The 15,617-nt window shown below is 40.6% G+C and overlaps 1 non-coding gene and 1 pseudogene across 1 annotated transcript; both read left to right on the forward strand.

Annotated features, from left to right (window-relative positions):
• Window positions 1-335: 335 nt before the first annotated feature.
• Window positions 336-11,418, forward strand: LOC128099655 (splicing factor U2AF 26 kDa subunit-like; annotated as a pseudogene).
• Window positions 3,142-3,306, forward strand: LOC128100230 (small nucleolar RNA snR34). The gene has a single exon (XR_008214742.1). It is a non-coding gene; the product is annotated as a small nucleolar RNA snR34 (small nucleolar RNA).
• Window positions 11,419-15,617: the final 4,199 nt, after the last annotated feature.

The raw sequence follows: 15,617 nt of genomic DNA on the forward strand, positions 1-15,617 counted from the left end.
AAATGGGTAAAGAATGATACTGCTGCACACATTGAGCCCCTCAAAGCATCTCATGAGAGAGAAACAGAGAAACTCCTTTGCAAAAATGGCTTTGAAAATTCCTCTTCCAAAGTAGACAAACTGCATCACAAAATCACAACTCAAGAGGGGCTTATAAAACATTTACAAGGTCAAGATAATGATCTGGAGGGTAAACAATAATCCTTACATTTCTCAAATTCAGGACAAAATCCCACAGGACAGATTACAAATCTCTTGTGTGAATTGAAAGAAGATAATGAAAACCATACACCAGAGATGAAACCTTTCGTGAGCTTGAAAGGATGAGTAGGTAGATGGAGATGGAGCAAAAGCAGGGAGAGCAGGAACTGCAGCAGATAATACAGCAAACACACCAAGTAGTAGAAACTGAGCACAACAAGGGAGCTGAGAAATGGAAGAGATTTGCACAGCTAAAGAATCGGGAGCTGGATAAGTTCTGCACAAAATTAGACTCCTTACGAGAGGTTCTGTGGGAGCTGCACTAGATGTGCCAGTTGCTCTTGCAGATGAAGTGAACACAGCAAGAGTTTTAGTTGGACTTCTGAACATTGTTACCTCATTGGAAAACAGATGAAAATGTGCCACTGTTGGGACAGCTTTTGAAAAACATAGATCCACTACACAACCATATGTGGACATTACCAGAGTAACATGTAAGAATTAAGTGCCCTCAGCAAACAGGAAAAAGAACATACATGAGAGTGTATTTTACTACAAACCATTAACTAATCACGTTAAAGATGACATTATGAGCAGGTTCTGTCAGTGATTAGCGGGTCTGGTCCCCCAATAGTCTCCTTCCAGCGTCCGGGAAGAATCTCCAAACAGCTGATAATTTAATCTTTGATGAAAAGAAATGAATCTATGTACACAGAACTCCTTAGTCCATACACTTTATTATTCTGTGTCAGTTCTCTCTCTACACAGCTTCTCTTCTGCTCTCATGTCTAGTTCCTTTCTTGCTGATTTGTCTCTACCTTTATCTGTTGTCCCCTCTAAATTCTTTCTTAATTCTCTCATCTTAGTTCTGCCCCATCTAGATTTTCATCCATCTAGTTCCTTCCCATCTTAGCTCCTCTCCCATCTCTTTCTTTCTTATCTTGTTCTTCCCCATCTGGCCCTTCCTCATCTTCCATCTCGTTCCTCTGTCATTCTCTTTTAGCTGTTCAATCTAGTTCTTCCCTTCTAGTCCATTCCTCTTCAGTTCTTACCGATCTAGTTCTTCCATTCTCTTTTTTTCTTCACTCTCTCCTCCTCTCTGTCTCCTTATTCTCTCAGTTCTTGTTAAGTCTCTTAGGAATCCAGTTATAAACCCAAGCAATAGTAATCCTCTGGCAGAGCAAGGTCACCAGGCTTGAATTCTTAAGGGGTCATAAAGGCAGGTAAGAATTTTCCTTAAGCAGTGACCACCAAGCTTTCTTTTACAACCCAAAAGGGGAGTGGTAAAGGAGGAGGTCAACAGAGAGCTAATGATCAGTTGGTATATCAAAAAGGGGATCTATGTGCTCAGTCTACATTCCTAGAAGTGGTTAGGTGAGAAGTTAGGTGCCTATTAGTAAGGTTGTATAAGAAAGGAGGTCTCACCCTAAATTGCACAAGAAATAAAGCTATCCACCTGACCTAGGAGACAGGTGTTATATTGTTTGGCCTTGGATGCTTGATAGGTATTTTAGATAAATACACTGTTAGGAGTTCTTGGAAGCTCACATACCATTACAAGAAAATCACTGAATGAACCAGCTAATATATATACAAAAGCTAAAATATTATCAAGACTTCTTAAGTCATAGCTTGACCTTTGGAAAAGTTCTTGACTTTTCCAAGTAGTAGCTTTTGTGATAGTAGTTGAATTCCATTATGTTTTCCTGTGGCTTTCAGCAAGGTTCCATAATGTCAGAAGACCATGATTAGCAAGGTTTACTGCAAAAGGGCTCTCTGCTTGGCTAGAGGGGAAGAAGAGAATTTGTCATCCTCAGCCACATTTTATAGATTAGATGTGTGCTTTTCATTTTCTCTATGTCAGAAAATCAGCTCTTTCTCATGAGTGGATAGAGGAATGTGGGCCTTATAGTGGGAATAATCTCATTGACTGACAGCTGAGCTATAGAGCATCCTCAGTATTTAGATGATTATTGTAATTTCTGTACAGGGAAATAGCAAGCTCTCTTGGGTTTTTTGGACTTTATATAAAGTGACAATCAATGATGTAGGTTAATGTATCCCTCAATGTAGGCAAGGTCTAGTAAACAACAGTCCTAATTTTTGGCAGCTCCAAAGTTATAAGCAATATATCTTTTTCTGTTGAAAAAGGAATAATGCCAGGCGGTGGTGGCACATGCCTTTAATCCTAGCAGTTGGGAGGCAGAGCCAGGTAGATCTCTGTAAGTTCGAGGCCAGCCTGGTCTACCGAGTGAGATTTAGGATAGGCACCAAAACTAAACAGAGAAGTCCTGTCTTAAAAAAAAAAAGAAAAAGGAATATTATTTTGAATAGAAAAATAAAAACATTCATAAAATAGCTAGATTATTTTGCAATCCCATTTTTGAAAGTACTTCACATATGTGTGAGATAGTGGTTAATCAAAGCCTCTTTGTTTTCAAGTATTTCTCCCAATCTGTCTTAAAGCCCCTCTCTGGAGAGGGAGCTGTCCATGGAGTCTTGGTGTCTTGGTGTCTACAATGGGTGCTTCTGGTAAACCATGTGGAAGAGGCAGGTGACATGAGGACACCTGGTCCTGTTAGCACCAAACAGCATGATAAGAGCTGCATACTGAATTGTAATTTTTAGCTACTTTAATATGTAAAAAGACACTGTGTGTAAGTTTTACATTAATAGTACATTTTGATTTGGAATATATTCCAAATTCACATACCAGTAAATCTAATTCAAAGATAAAACTTGCAAAGCAGAACTTTTCATAAAGGAAAGCAAGTCTTAGTGTACTTGTGAGCAAATGTTGTGAAGTACCGCACCTGTTAAATACAAGATGTGTAATTATTGTCTTAATGCCAACATTATGTAATGTATTTTTTTTTCTGAAATGGGAGTAAAAAGCATTATTATTTTCATTTTTTTCCTGTACAACATTTTAAAGTTATAATACAAATAATTTATTTTATTAAAGAATGAAGCAAGAGACTCATAGATGCTTTGTAGCATTCTGCCAGACCTTCAAAGAAGAGCTGACATTAAAATTCCTGAAACTGCTCCATGCCATAGAAAAGGAAGGAACACAACCAGACTCATCATATGGAGCCAGCATTACCCAGATGACAAAACAAAGATACAAAGGGGATAAGCCAGAGAGGAGAGACCAATTTCCCTGATTAGCATAAGGACTGCCTAGTTCTTGCAAATGAAATCTAAGAACACATTAAGAGGTCTGTACACTGTAACCAAGTTGATTTCTATTCATGGATCAAAGGTTGGTTCAAACAAAAAAAAATTACCTTCAATTCAGCATAAAGTGTTTAAGAAGTAGAAATCCTGTCATCATCTTGAGTAGTGCAGAACACTCATTTGAAATCATGATAAAATCCCTGAATGGACCAGTAATAGAATCTTTCCTGAATATCACTAACAATATAGGGCACAGTTAGTGGCATGTGCAGCCCTGTCTGAAGCTTCATGCTGGAAGAAAGCAGAATATTTGGTTTCTATTGTCAGCACTGAGACAGAAAAAGTCAACTGTTCATTTTCTTTCAAAATTGGAGCATGTTGTCCTGGAGATAGATGTTTTGGTTGCACAATACACTGACCCTTAGTCACACTATCTTTATTGAAAACATCAAAGTCCTAAACAATGCACAGACAGCTGATGGTTTAAACTGTTCTGTGAACAACATGTAGACACAGGATTACTGTGATGGGTTCTTTGAGGAAGTCTTAACTGATGTGGAACCAACATATTGCACAGATGAGTGTCTGCAACAACCTGGGAGCCCACCTGGTAGGGAACGTGTATGCCAAGTTTCTCCTTAAAGGGGATGCTGAGAAGGCTGTAAAGAAGTTGAATAATCCTTAGTTTAAAAGACAGGATATCCACAAACAGGTGTCCTAGGTGTCTAACTTCAGAAAAGCCTGCTGGCTCCAGTTCAAAATGGGAGAGTGTACAAGAGAAGCTTCTGCAACTTCATGGCCCTGAAGCATGTCCAGAGAGGTAAGAGTGCTGTGTGCCAATTCAAGAAACATAATCTAAGCCCCCAACCCTGGAGCTGCATTACTGATCCAGAGACCAGGGGCCTGATAGTAGAAGAGGTGGTGGAGGCTGAGACGATGACTGATCTGGGCAATTCTGAGCCAAACTGTCTCTGCTAGACAGTGATATAGTTGATTGACTACCCAGTTCAAAATGGGATTAAAAATAATAATAGTAGCAATGAAACAATGATAGATTTCTGAAAGAAATTTCTAATGCCACAGTAAAACAAGATAAACCAAAAACAAAGATTATGACTGATAAAACTATCATTTTAATATAATTAGTGGGGGAAATCAAAGCATTGCTTCACAAATCTGAGATGAGAAAGGGGAGCAAGCCCACTCTCTCACTCATATTCAATGTAATGCTCAAACCTTAGTCATAGAAAAAAGGCAAGAGGGAGAAACAAAAGGACTATAAATAACAAATGAAGATGTCAAATTATAACAATATGTTTTTATACTTAAAAGACTCTCAAAACTCAACCAGAAACTTTTAGACCTGAAAACACTTTCAGCAAAGAGCAGGATATAAACAAAGAGCCCTATATAAAGCCAACACACAAAAATCAGAAGTTTTTCTGTGCAATAGTAACAAACTTACTAAGAAAAAACATCAGGGATAAATTCAATTCACAACTTCAAAATAAAATACCTAGGAACCAGTTTATGCAAGGAAGTTAAAGATCCCTACAATGAAATCATTGGGACGTTGAATAATGAAGTTGAAGAAGATAGAGGATGGAAAGATCTCCCACTCTCAATAGAGAAAACCATGCAGGCTGTGGTAACAGTGTGATACAAGAATACAATCCACACCAATATCCCAGGGACATTGCCCTCAGAGTTGGAAAAGCAACAGTGAAAATCTCACTAACATCCACTGAAGTGAGTGTTGCAGTGTTCAGCTGTGCAGTGACTTATGCACCTCTTGCTTTGAATTACATCAAGGGTGAAGGCCTGTGTGTGCATCACTGCTTCAATCACTGGAAGAAAAAGAAATTACTGGAGGCCTTTGGGAGAGCCTGCTCCAAGACTGCCTCCAGGGAATGAAAAAAAATCATTAGTGAATGTAGTGCAGTGAGGGCTAGACTTTTCTATCTGAGGGATAAATAAGGAAGCATAAGCTTTCTGATGGTAACTTACTCTGTTATTTAATCTTAAAAAAAATCTCTTTCTGAAAATCTTTCCATCTCCACAAAGCTACATAGCTCTCTTTAAGACCTACATCTCTCTCCTGCACAGCCACACATCTCTATATGCAGTTACAACTCTTTTCCATACAGCTTCATCTTCCTTGTTTCCACACTGTTACATCTCTCTCCACACAGCCACAGCTATACTTTTCATTTACCCAGCTTTCTCACCACACAACCACATCTCATTCTTCACACACTTCTCTCTACCTCTCTCTACATCTCTCCCTCTCATATAACTAAATCTATTTATTGACACTTCTTACATCTCTCACACGTCTTTCTCTTTATACTCAGCTACATATCTCACTACAGCAAAAACTCTGGACAAATATGAATCATATTTTCAGGGTCACACAGCACTTCTTGAGTAAACAGTAAGACACAGTGCCATTCTGGTCACACAGTTTCTCTCAGACTAGGGATGTCACACTGATGGGTCAGCTTCAGTGCCAGTGGTTCTGGAAGAGACTTCACCCTCACCATCCATCCTGTGGAGGCTGATGATGCTGTAACCCATTACTGTCAGCAGAATTACGAGCTTTCTCCCACAGTGCTCCAGGGCTAAGCAAAAACCTCCTGAGATTGCTGCTCACTGAGGCTCAGTCTTTGAGAGGTGTCAAATGACATTTTAGAAATGTTGTAAAAAAGGTAAAGCTGGGACTTCCCTTCTGGACAAGAGGTGAGTGCCTGGGCTCAGCTTAGACCCCATCCCTGGGCACCAGCCACTCCGGAGAAGACCTGCCCAACTTGGCCCCAGGTTCTGGCCACAAGGCAGGTTCCCTTCTAGCCCTACTGGGAAGGCTCTCTTTCTCCAAGACCCCTGGCAGACACTGCAATCTCCATGCCCTGCCCCAAAGCCCATCCAACCAAGACCCCAGCCACTTCCTGAGACTTAGGGACCGCCCCCAGCTCCCATCCTGCCCCGGACTTCCCTTCTGGACAAGAGAGCTCCCATCTAGACAAGAGAGAGAGACTTCCTGAATCTGTCAGCTCTGTCTGGACCAAGTGTACTGATAAGACCAAGGGTGGTTCAACATACAAAAGTCCATCAATGTAATACACCATATAAACAAACTCAAAGAAAAAAAAAACACATGATCATCTCACTAGATACAGAAAAGGCATTTGACAAAATCCAACACCACTTCATGATAAAGGTCTTGGAGCGATCAGGAATACAGGCTACATACCTAAACATAATAAAGGCAGTTTACAGCAAGCCAACAGCCAACATCAAATTAAATGGAGAGAAACTTAAAGCAATTCCACAAAAATCAGGAATGAGGAAAGGCTGTCTGTTCTCCCCATACTTATTCAATATAGTACTTGAAGTTCTAGCCAGAGCAATAAGACAACATAAGGAGATTAAGGGGATACAAATTGGAAAGGAAGAAGTCAAGCTTTCCCTATTTGCAGATGACATGATAGTATACTTGAGAGACCCCAAAGATTCCGCCAAGGAACTGATACAGCTTATAAACACCTTCAGCAACATAGCAGGATAAAGATCAACTCAAAAAAATCAGTAGCCCTCCTATATACAATTGACAAACAGGCTGAGAAGGAAATCAGAGATACATCACCCTTTACAATAGCCACAAATGACATAAAATACCTTGGGGTAACACTAACCAAGCAAGTGAAGGACCTATATGACAAGAACTTTAAGTCCCTGAAAAAAGAAATTGAAGAAGATGTCAGAAAATGGAAAGATCTCCCATGCTCATGGATAGGCAGGACTAACATAGTAAAAATGGCAATCTTACCAAAAGCAATCTACAGATTCAATGCAATCCCCATCAAAATATCAACACAATTCTTCACAGACCTGGAAAGAATAATACTCAACTTCATGTGGAAAAACAAAAAACCCAGGATAGCCAAAAGAATCCTGTACAATAACACCACCTCTAGAGGTATCACGATCCCTGACTTCAAGCTCTACTATAGAGCTACAGTAATAAAAACAGCTTGGTACTGGCATAAATACCGGCATGTGGACCAATGGAATCAAATTGAAGACCCTGACATTAATCCGCACACCTATGAACATATAATTTTTGACAAAGGAGCCAAAAGTGTACAATGGAAAAAAGAAAGCATCTTCAACAAATGGTCCTGGCATAGCTGGATATCAACGTGTAGAAGACTGCAAATAGATCCATATCTATCACTGTGCACAAAACTTAAGTCCAAGTGAATCAAAGACCTCAACATAAATCCAGCTACTCTGAACCTGCTAGAAGAGAAAATAGGAAGTAGTCTTGAATGCATTGGCATAGGAGATCACTTCCTAATTGTAACACCAGTAGCTCAGACACTGAGAGAAACAATCAATCAAAGGGACCTCTTGAAACTGAGAAGCTTTTGTAGAGCAAAGGATACAGTCAACAAGGCAAAGCGACAGCCTACAGAATGGGAAAAGGTCTTCACCAACCCCACATCTGACAGAGAACTGCTATCCAGAATATATAAGGAACTCAAGAAATTTGACAGCAAAATGCCCAACAGTCCAATTAAAAAATGGGCTATAGAACTAAACAGAGAATTCTCAACAGAGGAAACTCAAATGGCTGAAAGACATTTAAGAAATTGCTCGACATCCCTAATCATCAGGGAAATGCAGATCAAAACAACTCTGAGATACCATCTTACACCTGTCAGAATGGCAAAGATCAAAAACACTGAAGACAGCTTATACTGGAGAGGATGTGGAGCTAGGGGAACTCTCCTCCACTGCTGGTGGGAATGCAAGCTTGTACAACTACTGTGGAAATCGATATGGCGCTCTCTTAAGCAATCTCCCCCAAGACCCAGCTATACCATTCTTGAACATATACCCAAGGAATGCTCAATCATACCACAAGAGCACTTGTTCAGCTATGTTCATATCAGCATTGTTTGTAATATCCAGAACATGGAAACAACCTAGATGCCCTTCAACTGAAGAATGGATAAATAAAATGTGGTACATATACACAATGGAATACTACTCAGCAGAGAGAAACAATGACATCTTGAGTTTTGCAGGCAAATGGATAGATCTAGAAAAAAATCACCCTGAGTGAGGTAACCCAGACTCAGAAAGACAAACATGGTATGTATTCATTCATAGGAGGATACTAGATGTGGAACAAGGATGACTGGACTGCTTCTCATATCACCAGGGAGGCTACCTGGAAAACAGGACCCCAAGAAAGACACAGGGATTGCCCAATGACGGAGAAATGGATGATATCTACATGAACAGCCTGGACATGAGTGGGGATAATGAAGGGCGAGGGTCAAGGGAAAGAGAGCTTGGGGGAGTGGGAGATCCCAGCTGTATCAACAACAGAGAGGGAGAACAAGGAATGGGAGACCACAGTAAATGAAGACCACATGAGACTAGGAAGAAGCAAAGTGCTAGAGAGGCCCACAGAAATCCACAAAGATACCCCCACAATAGACTTCTGGCAATGGTCAAGAGACAGCCCAAACTGACCTACTCTGGTGATAGGATGGCCAAACACCCTAATTGTCGTGCTAGAAACCCCATCCAATGACTGAGGGAACTGGATGCAGAGATCCAAGGCTAGGCCCCAGGTGGAGCTTCAGGAGTCCAATTAGCAAGAAAGAGGAGGGTTTATATGAGCGAGAATTGTTGAGACCAAGGTTGGATAAAGCACAGGGACAAATAGCCAAACGAATGGAAACACATGAACTATGAACCAGTGGCTGAGGGTTCACCAACTAGATCAGGCCCTCTGAATGGGTGAGACAGTTGATTGGCTTGATCTGTTTGGGAGGCATCCAGGTAGTGGGACCAGGTCCTGTGCTCATTGCATGAGTTGACTCTTTGAAACCTGGGTCTTATGCAGGGAAGCTTGGCTCAGCCTGGGAGGAGGGGACTGGACCTGCCTGGACTGAGTCTACCAGGTTGATCTCAATCCTTGGGGGAGGCTTTGCCCTGGAGAATGTGGGAATGGGGGGTGGCCTGAGGGGAAGGGGAGGAGGGCGGGTGGGGGGGAGAACAAGGGAATCCGTGGCTGATATGTAGAAGTAAATTATATTGTAAAATTAAATTTAAAAAATATAAAAAAGTAAAGCTGTGAAACAGATTTCTTAAACTAATATGTGTGTTTGTCCCATCATGTATGTTTTATAATTTGTCAGTTTGCTTCCTTAACAAAATCCACTGATAGTATTTTCAAAGCATATTTTTTATGTTCAATCGACCGAGTATACAATCAAAATAAAATTTACAGGAAACGTTCCTCATTTGCTCAAAATATGAACTTTGAATATTGAAGATTGTTAGTTGTCTTGAGGATGCAAGGTGATATTTTCACCCTCATATCACATTTCCACTTCTATTTTCTTGAGATTTTTAAATTCCCTCTTCAGCAGATCTCACGCTCATGCCTCATGAAACTGATTTATTGCCTAGCTTCTGATCTACTTCTTCGTGTCCATCACAGATGCTCATCCATGGGCTTAGACTCATTAGCTGTTCTTTACTCCTTGTCCAATGCTCACATCTTTCTCTATAATATCTTCCACAATGTGGCCACATTCTCTTTTTGCAATCATTCAATTTTTGCTATCTTCTTAGGTGGACAAGTATAAAGTAACACTATATATCTTGGGCTGACCTGGAAATCACTTATCTAGCACACAATGATCCTGAACCTGTAACCCATCAGCCTCTTCACCCTGACTGCTGAATTACATGACACCACACCCTGGTCCTTTTCATATTCTAGTTATTATCCCACTGCAGATGATAGAGGCCCAAGAGTATAAGGCATGATCATGGAAGCTTTACTTCACAGAAACCCTTCCCTTCTCTTGAACCTTCTTTGGGATTTTGTATCCTCCCCATGTGGAGTGAGAATGCTCAACAAAATGATTCTTAGCAACACTTTCAGATGCACATCGTTGAGTTTTTCAACTTTACAGTTCTATCTCAGGATAGTGAAACTGTATTGTGTGACTTTTCTAGTGCTGCAGAAGAAGTTATCACAAACTCAGTGACTTACGTGCTCAACACCTATACTCTGAGCAGGGGATATCTGGGCCATCTCCTCAGGCTCTCACAGGTTACAGTCAAGGTGTTGTCAAGGCTATTTTCTCGTCTGTGTACTCAAAAACTTCTCAGTGTAAGACCTATGAGGGTGTTGGTACAAACTTTTTTTTTTTTAATTTGTCTATAAGTTTCTCAAGATTACCTTGACTTTGCAAATGTCCTGATTCAATCACTCATGTGAAGCCTGATCCACCATGTCCAATAGCTGTCACAATTACTGATCACAATTACTGATGCGACAGGCAGTAAGGAAATCATTAAGGATGTAGAGGATTTCAAGTTTACTACTAATCAGCCTGGACCAGAAGTTGGCTGAACTCCATCCTCAAACACAGGAAAATAAGTATTGTATTCACATGCACAATGAGTCTTTTCTGAAACAAATCCACATATTGAGCCACAGAGTGAAATGTAATACATTTATGTGATTTCTATTTTTATTATGGCTGAATAAATTTCTTTGCACATATGTACCCTTTTATTATCCATTCATCTGTTAATAGACACTGGGTTGATTTAAATTCTTACTATTTTGAATAGTACAGCAATAAACATGGGTGTGGAAGTATATCTATTTTATGATGATTTACATTTGTTCGGGAATATACATAGTGCAGGGGTAGCTAAATCATATGATAATTTCTTGTGAAACTCCATCCTGAAGTTCACAGTGACTGTACCAGTGCGTAGTCCCTCCAGCATCATATACTGCTTGCTTGCTCTTCATTTTCTGTCTAGCTATCATTTATAGTCACTTTCATGAATTCCTTTTAATTAGTTATTCAAATGAGGTGATTTTTATGTTTTTGCTTTGGTTTCTATCTCATAGCCAAAAGTGAGAAGAATCCACAAGCCACAAAAGATCGTGAAGAAGTCACTAACCAACTTCAGAAGAACACAGGTTATTGATATCCTGGAACTTCCTTTACCTTCAATTACATCTATTTATTTAGAAGAGATTGGATAATTTTTATTCTTCTGCTTCATTTTTCCATACTGAGGATGGTGGAACTGAAGTCACCATTAAGGTTTTGCCTGAGTGAAGCTGATTTCCCAGGGTGTACAGAACTCAGCTGTAACTTGTTGGTCTATTGTTCTTCCTCTCATACAATTTCAGGCAATATTCTATGATGTGCTGAAGATAAGTAACATGTGATAGCATTTGGATCATCTAAGTAGGGAGATTTGTACTGTTTGTGGAGATTGTGTGCCTTTTACACATAGAAAATGACAACATCCTCTTCCTTCATTTTGCTTATTTTGAGGATGAAATAGGAATTCCCTGGGCCTCATTCCACAGTGGTACCCATGGAAGAGGGTGCTGTGTCCTATGAGTTCAAGGCCATCAACATCAAACTTTCTGACTCCAAAGCTGGGAGCAAATTAATCTGTGTTGTTATCAGTCAGTAGGTTTATAGTTTGTTCACTTTTGATCCCAGTCAAAGGAATCTAATGCACCAGGACAGTGTGGAAACCAGATTTGTGGGCAAAGCAGTAACTAAGGACTGTCCAGCTTTTTCTGTTACACATAAAAGAACACGGGAATTATGTCCTTTTAGTCCCCATGGTCTCCCCTTACACACAGTGGGAAGCACATGATTAACTGCAGGAGACTTTGGATTTGTAAGACCCCAGTCTCCATGTGTCCAATGGAAACACATGAACTATGAACCAATAGCTGAGGAGCTCCCAACTGGATCAGGCCCTCTGGATAAGTGAGACAGTTGATTAGCTTGAACTGTTTGGGAGGCATCCAGGCAGTGGGACCAGGACCTGTTGTCAGTGCATGAGCTGGCTGTTTGGAAACTGGAGCTTATGCAGGGATGCTTTGCTCAGCCTGGGAGGAGGGGACTGGACCTGAGGGGACTGAATCTACCAGGTTGAACTCAATCCCCAGGGGAGTCTTTGCCCTGCAGGAGATGGGAATGCGGGGTGGGCGGGGGGGGGGGGGGGGGGGGGGGGGGGGGCGGGCAGGAGGGGGGAGGACAAGGCTGATATGTAAAATTAAATTATAAAATAATATATATATATAATAGTGTAATTATGAATGGGATTCTATATCAAGAAAAATAATTCTAGTTAAACTTCAAATAGCCTTATCAAGAATATAAGATGGAGGAAGCTCTGTACTGTTTTACCCTATCATACATACTTTAATCACAGGATGAGCAAAGGTCTGCTTTCAGAGCTATTTAGTTCCAAGGTCATACTTTATAACCTCTGGCCTGACAAAATGGGAGAAACTAGTATCCAGTGTGTGATATTCATATATCTAGGATATGTTATATCCAAGAAACAGAGACAAAACCACCACTGAAGCAAGAACACAAGCAGTGTTCTGTCTGACATTAAAGACACTCAGCCTTCAGTTCCTTATGGACTATAATTTGTCTTTCCACATGAGCTGCTTAAAAATGGACTTTTGAAGTGCTCTGTGTGTATCTACAAATCAAGTGAGTGCTATCTTCACCACAGTGTCCACTTTCTGCTGTGTATATTGCTGTTTCAGGGATTTCTATTCACTGATTCCCTCTATGTTCTTTAGTCATTCCTCCGTGTTTGGCTTTAATTGGCGTCTGCTTCATAGATATTTGTTTGTTTTTGAGACAAGGTCTTGAAATAGCTTAAGAAAGGTCATGTTGTCCTGACCCAAACACCTTTTCCTTTGGGAGCCCCACATGCCTGTAGACAAATGCCTTCTCACTCCTCTTGATAAAGTGCTTTATAACACCAGAAAGTACCTCATCTCCCCTTAAGAAGTGGTCCTGATATGTAAGAACAGTTTGGTTCCTCTTGAGGAATGGCCTTGAGTGATGTTTAACAAGATCAAAGGTCACACTGTGAAGATCCCTAGCCTGCACTAGGTGTGATGTCATTGAAGCCTTTTGACTGTAAAACCCTTACCCTCTTTATTCTTTGCACCAAGAGTCTTGCCCACTCTAAGTAACCTGGAACCTATGCTTAGTAAGCTGGCCAGAGAACCCACTGCACCCTTAATTTACTTAATAAAGTATAGTGACCTGTAACTTTCTCCAGTGGATTTTATCAGTCTCATTATATCACCCTGCAGATCCTGGAAACCAGGCTACCTTGAACTCACAGGGATCTACCTGCTTCTGCCTCCCAAGTGCTCAGATTAAAGGTGTGAATCACCATGCCTGGCTTCTTTCAAAGGCTCTTAAGGAATAAGATTTAGTCTCAGAGCTTTTGCTTCTTTCTTTTTCTAATATAGGCATTTATATACCATGTATTGTTCATTGAATTATTTCAAGTTTGTTCAAGACTATTATAAATGTTGACTACATACTCACTTTAGAAAACAAGGGAAACATGAAGAATTGGGTTGAATACACCACCTTGTAAAGGCTCTGTCATCATTTTCCTACACTGAAAATGCAGGAAGTTCCAGATTAAATGCCCGTGCTATGCAGACCATTTCAGAAGGAGGCATTAAAACAGACAAAATTAAATCCATAAGCATTACGATTTTTTGACCACAAAAAGGTTACCGCTTGGTGCTCATGCCCTAACCTAACCTCTTAAAAATGCATGGAGTGAGCAGTTCTGACACTTGCTTCTGGTCCATAAAAATGTTGCAGAGGTAAAGGCATTGTGTGAGAGTAATAAAGGACCCAATCTGTGGAATTTCTGGATTAATACAATGAAAGATTACCCTGAATACACCTGAGGTAATCAGGCAAAAACCCTTAAAAAAGAAATTGCCCCCTCCCTGTTATGGATTCGACTTACTGGATTCATTATTGAGCATTCCATGCATCTGGAAACTTTCAGTGTCCTGTAGGACTTTAGCACACTCTTCAGCCAATAGCTTACAATAAGCTGGAACCCTCAACCACATAGTGCCAAACAAGATAATTCTGCCAACAACATGAATGGCTATGGGAGCAAATTCTTCATTTCTCTAGAGGAGAAAATGAAGCCTTAATAAAACCTTCATAATAGCACTTAAGACTTGGAGGAAAGGCTCCAGCTGCACCCTGCACAAACTGTGAGTGGCTTTCAGTTATTGTACTTGGGTTAACTTATTGTGGAGCAGTAGAACACTAACCCAACAACATAGTTTTATATGTAGCAAGCTATGACTATAAAATTGAAAAAGGCAGAAATGGACATCTGATTTCAGTAGTGTTGCTAAGGATCAGTTTGCTAAGAACATCAGCTCCCTCTGGAAAGATACAGAAGGCCAAGATGGGGATAGAGGGCACATGGTAACTAAAATTTCACTGATTGTGGCTGTTCACACTCAGGCTTCTAGTGTTGATTCCATTAAAAAGTGAGAACTTCATAAAATGAAAATTACCTAGGCCTGATGACACACACCTGGAATGTCAACACTGAGGAGGAAGAGGCAGATATACCATAAGTTCAAAGTCAGACTGGGCTGCATAGTGCATTGCAACTCAGCTTCGACAATGTAGTGAGACCCTTTCTCAAACTTACAAAAGTTCAACCCAGTAAAGTAGTGAAAAATAAAATAGGGTAATAATATAACCTGTATCCAAAGTCTCTTAACTGGGGGCTTTTATAAAAATCAAAAATAAGTTAAATACTTATTTACTCCCAGTGGTAAGAACCAGGTGTAAATAGTGTAAATAACACAATGTCCAATGACTAGGATCCACTCACAATCTTCTGGGCTTCTACAAAGGGCTTGGGCCACTTCGTAGGCTCTGCCCTCTGCAGCATACACAACTTTTCTTCTAAGCTCAGGCTAGCTCCACTCCAACACTGCTGCTGTTCTTGGTGGTCATCCCATGGTAATGGAGTCTCCAAAATGCTGGAGTACTGTGCTGCAACTGGGCTTCACTTTCACTAATAGCCTCTCCTGGGCTCTCTTAATTGTTCAAAGCCTCAATTTTTTCTCCACTGCTAATAGAGCTGTATTTTCCTTTTTTGTTAATGAAGAAAATGTTTTCATTCATTTTGCACACTGATCAAAGATCCCCCTCGTCCCTCCTCCCACCCCCTCAGCATCGCCCTCCCAAACCAGCCCCTACTCCCTTGCACAAGAAGGCAAGGCCTCCCATGGGGAGGCACATCCAGTAGAGGCGAATCTAAGCCCTTCCCCCTGCCTCAAAGCTACATGA

This window comes from Peromyscus californicus, unplaced genomic scaffold (genome assembly GCF_007827085.1).
Source record: "Peromyscus californicus insignis strain IS unplaced genomic scaffold, ASM782708v3 Scaffold_6__1_contigs__length_162567912, whole genome shotgun sequence".
In the NCBI taxonomy this organism is placed as follows: domain Eukaryota; kingdom Metazoa; phylum Chordata; class Mammalia; order Rodentia; family Cricetidae; genus Peromyscus; species Peromyscus californicus.